Below are 8,472 nucleotides of genomic sequence, written 5' to 3'. Positions count from 1 at the left end.
AACATTCTGGCCGACCCGAGTCACGTGTGTGTGTGTGCTGTTGTGGAGTTTAAAGAGCATATCTATAATTATCATTGCCGAATGTGAACTCAGAGTGGGCTCCGTGTCATCATATCGCGTGGTGAGGATTTGAGTTTGCGCATTGACGGAATGGATGCTTAATCGTCTATACTCGGTAAGGACATGAAAGTACTTTGAAATTACAATATGACGTCTTCCCTTCACCTGCACCTTCTCTCAGGTAAAATAAATCTCTAAAATCAAAACAGTCTGTGGTCTCTACGGTGTAGTGCGCAGCGCCGTCACCAAGACAAATGTGTGGCCCGGTCAACTTTGCTCTTATCCAATTGATACACCTGCTAACCTAGTTATGGTGCTGTCAGTTATATAACTGGCAGAGGCGTCTGCCAACAATGGCGGCAGTGATGTGACATTAGCCAGCCGTGGAGAAGCTGCTCTTGTTTTTACAGGGATAAGAATCTGGAGGAAGCAATCGAAAAGGGCCAAACATTCATTTCCTCTGAAATTAAACTCAGGAGAGATACGAGCTGTCGCTTTGTCCTTCGAAGTTTATCACACAAAGGCTTTGATTCAAAGAAAATGACACAGCAGGAGACAATTAACTGCTAATAACTTTTTAGGAGCCTACTTATCACAGCACAGACAATGTTACAACCGTCAGCATACATTTCCCATCAGTGGGGTCAATATCCTGTCATTTATACACAGCGGCTGACCTCAGTTTACATTGAGCGCTGAGATAAACGATGAGAAGGAATGCAAAGAGACTTAAAGGCGTTTGATGTCAGAGCGGGACAATGAGTAGATCATCGGCCTTTTCAAAAGCTTCATTCTTCCTCTCTGTAACACTTGAGTTTCAATTGCAAGAGGGGTTAAAGGTCACCGGGGTCAAAATTAACAAAGCAGTCCAATGGCGAGTTGCGATGTGACTATGAGCTTTGTTTGCCTCCTGATCAGAGCCCAGGCCCTCTGAGGTGTTCCAGGAGCACTGCGGCATCTTGTGAAGAGGCGATGGGATCCCGCTGACGGAGCGATGAAACTGGAGTCAGTAAAGCAGACGGACCTGGCACGGAGGGCCGGTCTGTGAGAGGCAGCTAAAGCGATAGGTTAACCACTGTAATCCCTTTTAGGAGCAGCAACTTTGGGAAAGTGATCTGGATTAGTCTGGCCTACTGTAGACAGGAGTTCATGGAGGGAGAAGCGCAGTGGATGCACAGATACGCTGGAAAGCCCCGCAACACTAATGGAGGGAAATCACTCAGAGTTCACCTGTACGGTCGGGGGGATTTTAATTAGGATTTGTGAACACAAGCAGCTCACCCCGAGCTGGACGTGCCAGGTAGATTGTTTCACAAAATGTTTTGCAGAGTTGGATCAGTAGATTTTCAGGTATCTGTAAGTATATTTATTTTTCTGAGAACTTTTTTTTCTGTCTCCCTGCATTTTAACACACAGATGCTCATGTTCGTTTTAAGTTTTGTAAGGGAATAGGTGAGGGAATAATCGAATAACAGCCACACCAGGCACAACAAAATGTGCAGTATTTGACATCCTGGGACTGAGACTTAACAATTAGCTGTCTTCCTGGTGTGTTAATGAACAGCTCGGACAAATCCTGCTGATTCCACTTGTACGACACAACTTTTTTAAGTTTCAAAGTCACAGTTCAGTTAGCTTTTCACAGAAATGGCAGGTAGAAATGGCTTTCAGAGGGATAATTTTGTACTTCATCACTTTTACATTAGCTAAGAAGATCAATCAGTTATATTAGAAGAATCTTTTGTTTTATTTACACAAATATCTGTACTTCTACTCGAGTAGAGAATGCCATGAGAAGAGTGGTTACATCGTTTCCATCATGAAAAGCTCTCAGTGCCATTCTTTGCTCTTCTTTTAATTAAATAAATCTCCCATTCTCATATAAATAAGGCTATTGTATCTTTGAAGAGCCAACAAACACTTGCTTCTCTCATCGATCATCACATCACTTAACTTCGCCACTGGGCACTTAGCTCAAAGCCTGGCAGGATGGACTTGCAAGCGAGCCCGACTGCCTCGCAAGCTCAGCTCACCCACCTTCCAGAGACAGTAGCTTTAAAGAATAGGTTTGCATTTTTTAGTGGGTGCAGGGATGTTGGTGGTTCATAGCAAGACGTTGCTTGGTTCAAATCCCAGCTGGGTTGGATTTATTCCGGCTCAAGGGAAGCCCAACATGCTGCACTCGGCATTCTGTTTAGGGGAAAAACATACTGCACACTTGAAGCTGTCTTGAAATTAATTGCGAGAAAGTAATAATAGTGGTGTGGCAGTGTGACCTCAGGTTCTCTTGTGGTATCTGGTATCGAGATAGCTTTCAACGCATATTGATAAAATGGTACCGCACAATAGAAATAAAATGTAGAGGCTTTGTCCCCATGTATGAGTGTGACGACATCCTGCTGCCTCTCAGTCCGAGGGTGTGCAGGACTGAAAAGAAGCAACTTTTAGCAAAGATATGATAAGTTCACCTCAGCTAACAGAGTAAATTTGCTCCAAAGGCCAAACACAGAAGAATAAACAGAATAAACTGCTCAATATCTGTCCTCTGGAGATAAATCAAAATGTGCGCACAAAGTGGAGTGCGAGGAAGCTGATGTGATTGCACTCTGGTTGTGAAAGTGACACTCCGCGCTGACCTGAGTGCAGACTTGGACTGAGGCGCCGTCAATCAACAGGAAGGAGGCTGGGGTGAAAGACGGTCCCCCCTTCTAACAGAAACAAAGGTACCTCAAGTACCAGCTCTCACAAAGAGCCGGAGGCAAACGTGGCGAAGTCGGTCTATTTTTGACAACAATGCTATTTGGCTACATTGTTCTGGGGGCACAGGCCAGCGCAGGGGTGAGGGGGTCTTGCAAAAAGAGAAAATTGATGTGAAGCTGTAGGTTGACCCTACATTCTCAGCTGAGACGGACTTATGGCTGGGTTTTCCTGAAGAACTGCTGAGAGATCAGAAGCGTGATCGAGTGCTGATCGTGTTCTCAATAACCATATTCACACTGACTCTCGTGTGTTAAAGGGCGCACAGACCCTGCCAAACGTGGGTCTGCAGGACAAAGTGCACACTCACATATCCTGTCCAAAGACTACGCTTCGCAATAGTCGCCAAATTGAAATTCCTGAATCCTCAGGAGGATGTGATTGAACACACATTCTATTATGTACCTATCTATGACTGTTAATACAACCATTCCACCCTCCTGCTGGTGCCACAATTTATGTTCGGGCTGGCGGCACACCCTGTTCAGCCGGCCGACGCGAGGAAATGGGGGGCATTCTCATTTTCCATCTATTAAATTGAATTTCGTGAGTCATTCTGACCAGTCACAACTGCTGGTACATCATGACAAACCCGCCCCCCACCACCACCACCACCCACTTTCCACCATCCACCCCTGGCACTCAGCCTCACACTCACCTCCCTCCTCCCGTCACGCAGCTCTGCCGCTTTTTGAATGCAAATGAGGCCACACTGGGGGGGGAAAAGAGAAAAAAAAGAAAAAAAGCCGAAAAGAGCAAAGGTTTGGTCCATCATCAAACAAATGCCCAATGCAGAGGCTGGAACAAAAAAAAAAAAAACACAGTTTGTTCTTTTCAAGATGTAATATTTATATTTTCAAAGGAAGGAGACACAGCCGGCCGAAATGTGCAGACGGACAGGCAACTGCAGGATGAGAGGACAAGAGACAGGAGGTGGAAACGTCCTTGACTGTGGCTGCGCACGGCTCTGCTCAGCTGTGCTCAGTGCGAACTGATGTGAAAGCACGTAACTTTAGGGTATTCAAGAATAACTTGCAGTACTGATGCATGTTGTTCTCAGAAGTTCAAAACAGGAGAAAAAAATGAACATTGCCGACAAGGAGGGTCTGTTTATTACTGCTTTTAATGAACGATGGGATGAGTTATTGTTCATTTCGCCATGGTGTTGAGAATGTATTTTTGCTGCGGCAATGTTATATGTTTATTTAGTGTATTTACTCCCTAACATTCAGTCTTTACAGGGATGAGAATGAATTGGTGATTTACTGATCAACACTCCTCGCTTACTCAGATCTGACCGCAGGTTTAGCACATGGATGGATAAGCGGTAAGGCATGTGGAAATAAAATGAAATAATAAATAAATGGTGTTGCAGCCTACACAGTATCTGTGAACTGCCTCTTTTCTCGGCACCCACGCTTCATGATACTCTGTACACATGTACATTTATTTATTCTGCTCAGGCTCTGAACATGCTCATACTTCAGTTTACCGGCTAAAATATACTGCGCCGTCACTTTTGCGGCTTTTGTGGCTGTAGCTCGCAAATCTGATCGGATCACTATGTGCAAAACAACTCCGCAATGCTCCACAACACCTTTAAGCATGGCTAAAATCTTAGCAGTATGGCCTGCTCATCCAGCAGCACTCATTTAGCGTCACATTTCTCTCTCCTTGCCCAAGTTTTGGGATTCAGCAACGCCTGAGTGGCATGCCTGGGTCCAGCTGCGGAGCTAGTTGCTCGACCTTCTTTACCAGCTAACGTTAGCCGCTTTGGGTGCTGGCCGAGTGTGTATAATGGGTTTGTCATACTAGTGTCCTGAAACAAGGCCCTCATTTGGTGGAAAGACATGAGACTGAGAGATGTAGTACATTCGGCAATGCAAAACCAAAACAATGGACTAAAAGAAGATACAATGCTCAGTAGAGCCAGTATAATATTGAACAGTGGTGCTTTATATTTTATTCTAACCTCATCTGGTGCAAAATTTAATGCTGTTGGTTAATTATGTGGTTCATGACCAGACTGCAACCAGATATTAGCCAGCGTTAAGCTTATCGGCAGCAAGCCAGTCACTCCTTATGGTTTGAGCAACGGGATAACTGAGAATTCAATAGACCTGCGTCATCGGGGCGAATGTTGTTAAATGGCGTCTCTGTCATTTTTAGATGGACATCAGCTGAGACAATACTAATTAATCAGGTTCCTCCGAAAAAGGAACTCTGAGCTTCCTGTTTTGGATTTGCTGTCTTTTCAGCCATGGTAACTGTGATGTGGGGAAGCGTGACAAAGGACAGCTCACAGTGCTGCCAACGTGAGGACTGAGACAGTGATGATGGAAGTTGAACTGTAGCTAGGAAAGTCAGGACACTTACTGCATTTCGTATGTTTCTCATTATTCAAATAGTTTTTTATGATATTTTCATTCAAATTGTTGTTTTATTCTTTCCAATATCTCCCTATCAGTGTCTCTATTGTGCTGCTACTTATTTCCCTCTGTACTGCTCTGTTATACTTCTGCTACTCTCTTATCTTATGGCTCAACTACATACATGTTAAGATACATATTTTGAAAATATTAAAACAACACACCTCCATCCACGAAACAAAGGACAAACACATAAAAAGTGACAGTAAAAACAGTAAAAAAAAAAAAGTAGCTCCAATATAATCCTGATCACTCAAATGTGAAAGTGTGAAAGTGTGCATACTCGCATTTAAATTCATGCACCTAATGTAAATCTGTGATTCTGCAGATCTACATGTTGGCCTATAAACGTAACAATATTCAAATCACTGACAATCCATCCGAGACACTAGCTGGAACTATTTTCTACATGGTCTCTATCTAATACTATTCTGACTGCGCAGCCAAAGTCTGCCAAAGTTGCGTCTTAAGTAGCTGACCTGGTAACTGTTTCTGAAAATCCTTCCATTTCTGGAATTTGGGTTGCACAGAGGCCATAATACAGAGAAACTTCCTTTTCCTGGATTCTGAGTGTGTCATCGCATGCTGCATCACTTCTTTCACAACCCTTTCCTATGAAACTGGTCACGTAACTGTGTTGCCCTTTTAGAAAACGTAAGGCCAAAACATTACTGTTGGTTCCACACAGAATAATGGACTGACTTCATGATTGTTCCTGTGGAGTTTCAGCACTCATGAAGTCCTTCAATTAACATGCAGCCATAAAAATAAGACCTATTTAAATTATAATGCATATTTGAGGATCGATTGATGTCACGCTATAGTAAATGCAGTGCTGACCTGCTGACGAAACAGTGCAGCGAGTTCCCATTGATGACTAAACACTGTCAGCGTGACAGATGCATTGCATTTCCTGCGATTGCTTTCACATTAGAAACAAGCCAGTGTTTTAAAGTAAATGCTGATGTTGATATCAAACACATACAATCACACACAATAATGCTAGATTAGATGCTGCAGGTACACTCTCATTTTAATCTTATTTTGGCTTGTGAGGTAAATAAAAATATTCGATATCCATTCTACACATTTAACCAAATGAGATGCTTATGGTCTGCGTTTGTCCACCAATAGCCATTAAAAGTATGTACTTAATTACCTCTCTATAGTTTTCATTGTAGCTTAAGTGAAAAGTAAAATTGTGACTTGGTGCTTTAATTCCATATGCAAATACACAGGATGTAAAATGTCATGTTTAGTGCAAAGAATTTTTCTCATGTCAAGTCAGTGTTGAACAATCAAATAACTTAGATTAAATTGTATAAATGCAGACTTAACACATACACTTTATGTGCTCATTCAGCTATTACATATATATTGTATATGTAATAGCTTTGTACTTATATATAAGTTAATGTGAATGTCTACATAATCATAACGTGTCTTTCAAGTGAACTTATGTAAAATAATTAGATGGGAGAATAAATGTTACTAAAAATACCTACAATCACTGTGACAGAATGATTTTTTGAGTGGAGAGGGTGATGAATGGCGTACCCCGCCACTAACAAGGAAAACTGCTACGTAGAGGGGTAATTAATGAACGTTAACACATAAACATCACATAGGAACTGGTATGTTAACAACACTGTCATGCGAGGTTTCTGTTTATGATGTCACGTGTAATGTTACAGGAGCTAACTAGCTAACAGCAGCTACAGTTGACTGCAGTTACTGGTAACTTTAGCAATGAGTGACGAAACTAAAGACAGAAAGTCACCAGAAGTCGAGGACATCAGAGGGAAAGCTTCTCACCATCGAATATGATCCAGTTTCACCGACACAGTTTGTGTTGTTCGACATAATGCCACAAAGCATAACACACTTTGCCAGGATGATCGTACCCACCCACCCAGGTTACATAGCACAAATACAAGCAATTTGCATGTAGCATGGAATGGAACTGACTGTGACACTGTTCTTCCTTATACAAGACGCCACACCGTCAAGATGACTTTCAAGCTTTTATGTTAAGGTGAAAAAAATATCCTAATGCATCCAAAACGAGGCCTCGTCTGATTGAACATTCGGAGAATATTTGGACCTTCAGGGTTAAAGCGTGTAGACTGCTGTCTTACGTAAGTTTTGCACTCTTCTTTCACGTGAGGGAATGCGTACCTCTCTCTGCTCTTCCACAGTGACCTCAGATATTTTGAAGCAGCGAAGCCTCTGTAACAAAAAGGCCTGCTGAGACACTGTCTCACCTCCCCTTCTCTGTGGCAAAGTGCTCCGACCTTTCCAGAAGCTGGCGAGCAATCTCCCATATATTGTTTCACCACCTCGCCACCGTTCCCAGGGGAGCCACCGCCAAATTAGCGGCTCCGCGGCTGCCAAAACCCTGCCCCAGGCAGGCTGAGTCAACCCTCACCTCCGACGCCTTTACGACCGAGGAAGGAAAGAGGAAATATCAAAGACTTCCTTCTCTCTTTCCTCCTGTTTTGCGGGCCGTCATTAGCGCCACGGTGAGCCATTTAGACGAGAGGCGGCTCCCCTCGTCAAGGCGTTCGTTTCACAGCTGAGTGAGGTTCGGGGGCCGTCTGTGCGCCGCCGCTCGGAGGTGCAGATCATATTCAACTTCTTCAATTTCACGCTGAATTAGACAAGCGCTCCGGTTTCAAAGGGGAACGCATCGGCAGGATTTGGAGGGTTGCATTACTGAGCGCCTCTGCGGCCAAGGCAATCAATTCGCACAAACACACACAAGACGCAGACACACACGTAGGTGCACTGTGCGTACAAGAAACCGGTGAGGATGCCCCTTCTGCTGAGTGTACAAACACGGTTCTAAAAACACGGTCAAATGTTGTGGTGGGCTGCATGTGCTGACTGCCGTGATGTGTAGTAAACATGGCACACATGATGCTGTTGCTGTAATGTATCCGTCACCCTCACTCCGTCCTCCTGTCTGTCCAGCAGCAGCCTCTTGGCAGGTGATTCCTCCACTCTGCTGTCCAGGACACCGAGAGCCTCTCAGATGTCCGCTTTAAGTTCAATCAGCCTTTTTCCCCCCCGCCGGCCTGAAGAGGACAAGGGGCTTCTCTTTCCACTGCTTGTGCTGACATTGTGCTGGATTTCGAATGAGAAGCAGATAACTTTTCTTTTTTTTTTTTTGTCAAAGGAGTCTGCGAGCACCCCGCGGGGGAAAAGCTCCTCTCTCCGTTTCATT

Source organism: Acanthopagrus latus, chromosome 13 (assembly GCF_904848185.1).
Source record: "Acanthopagrus latus isolate v.2019 chromosome 13, fAcaLat1.1, whole genome shotgun sequence".
In the NCBI taxonomy this organism is placed as follows: Eukaryota; Metazoa; Chordata; class Actinopteri; order Spariformes; family Sparidae; genus Acanthopagrus; species Acanthopagrus latus.
Note: the sequence above shows the minus strand (reverse complement) of the source record.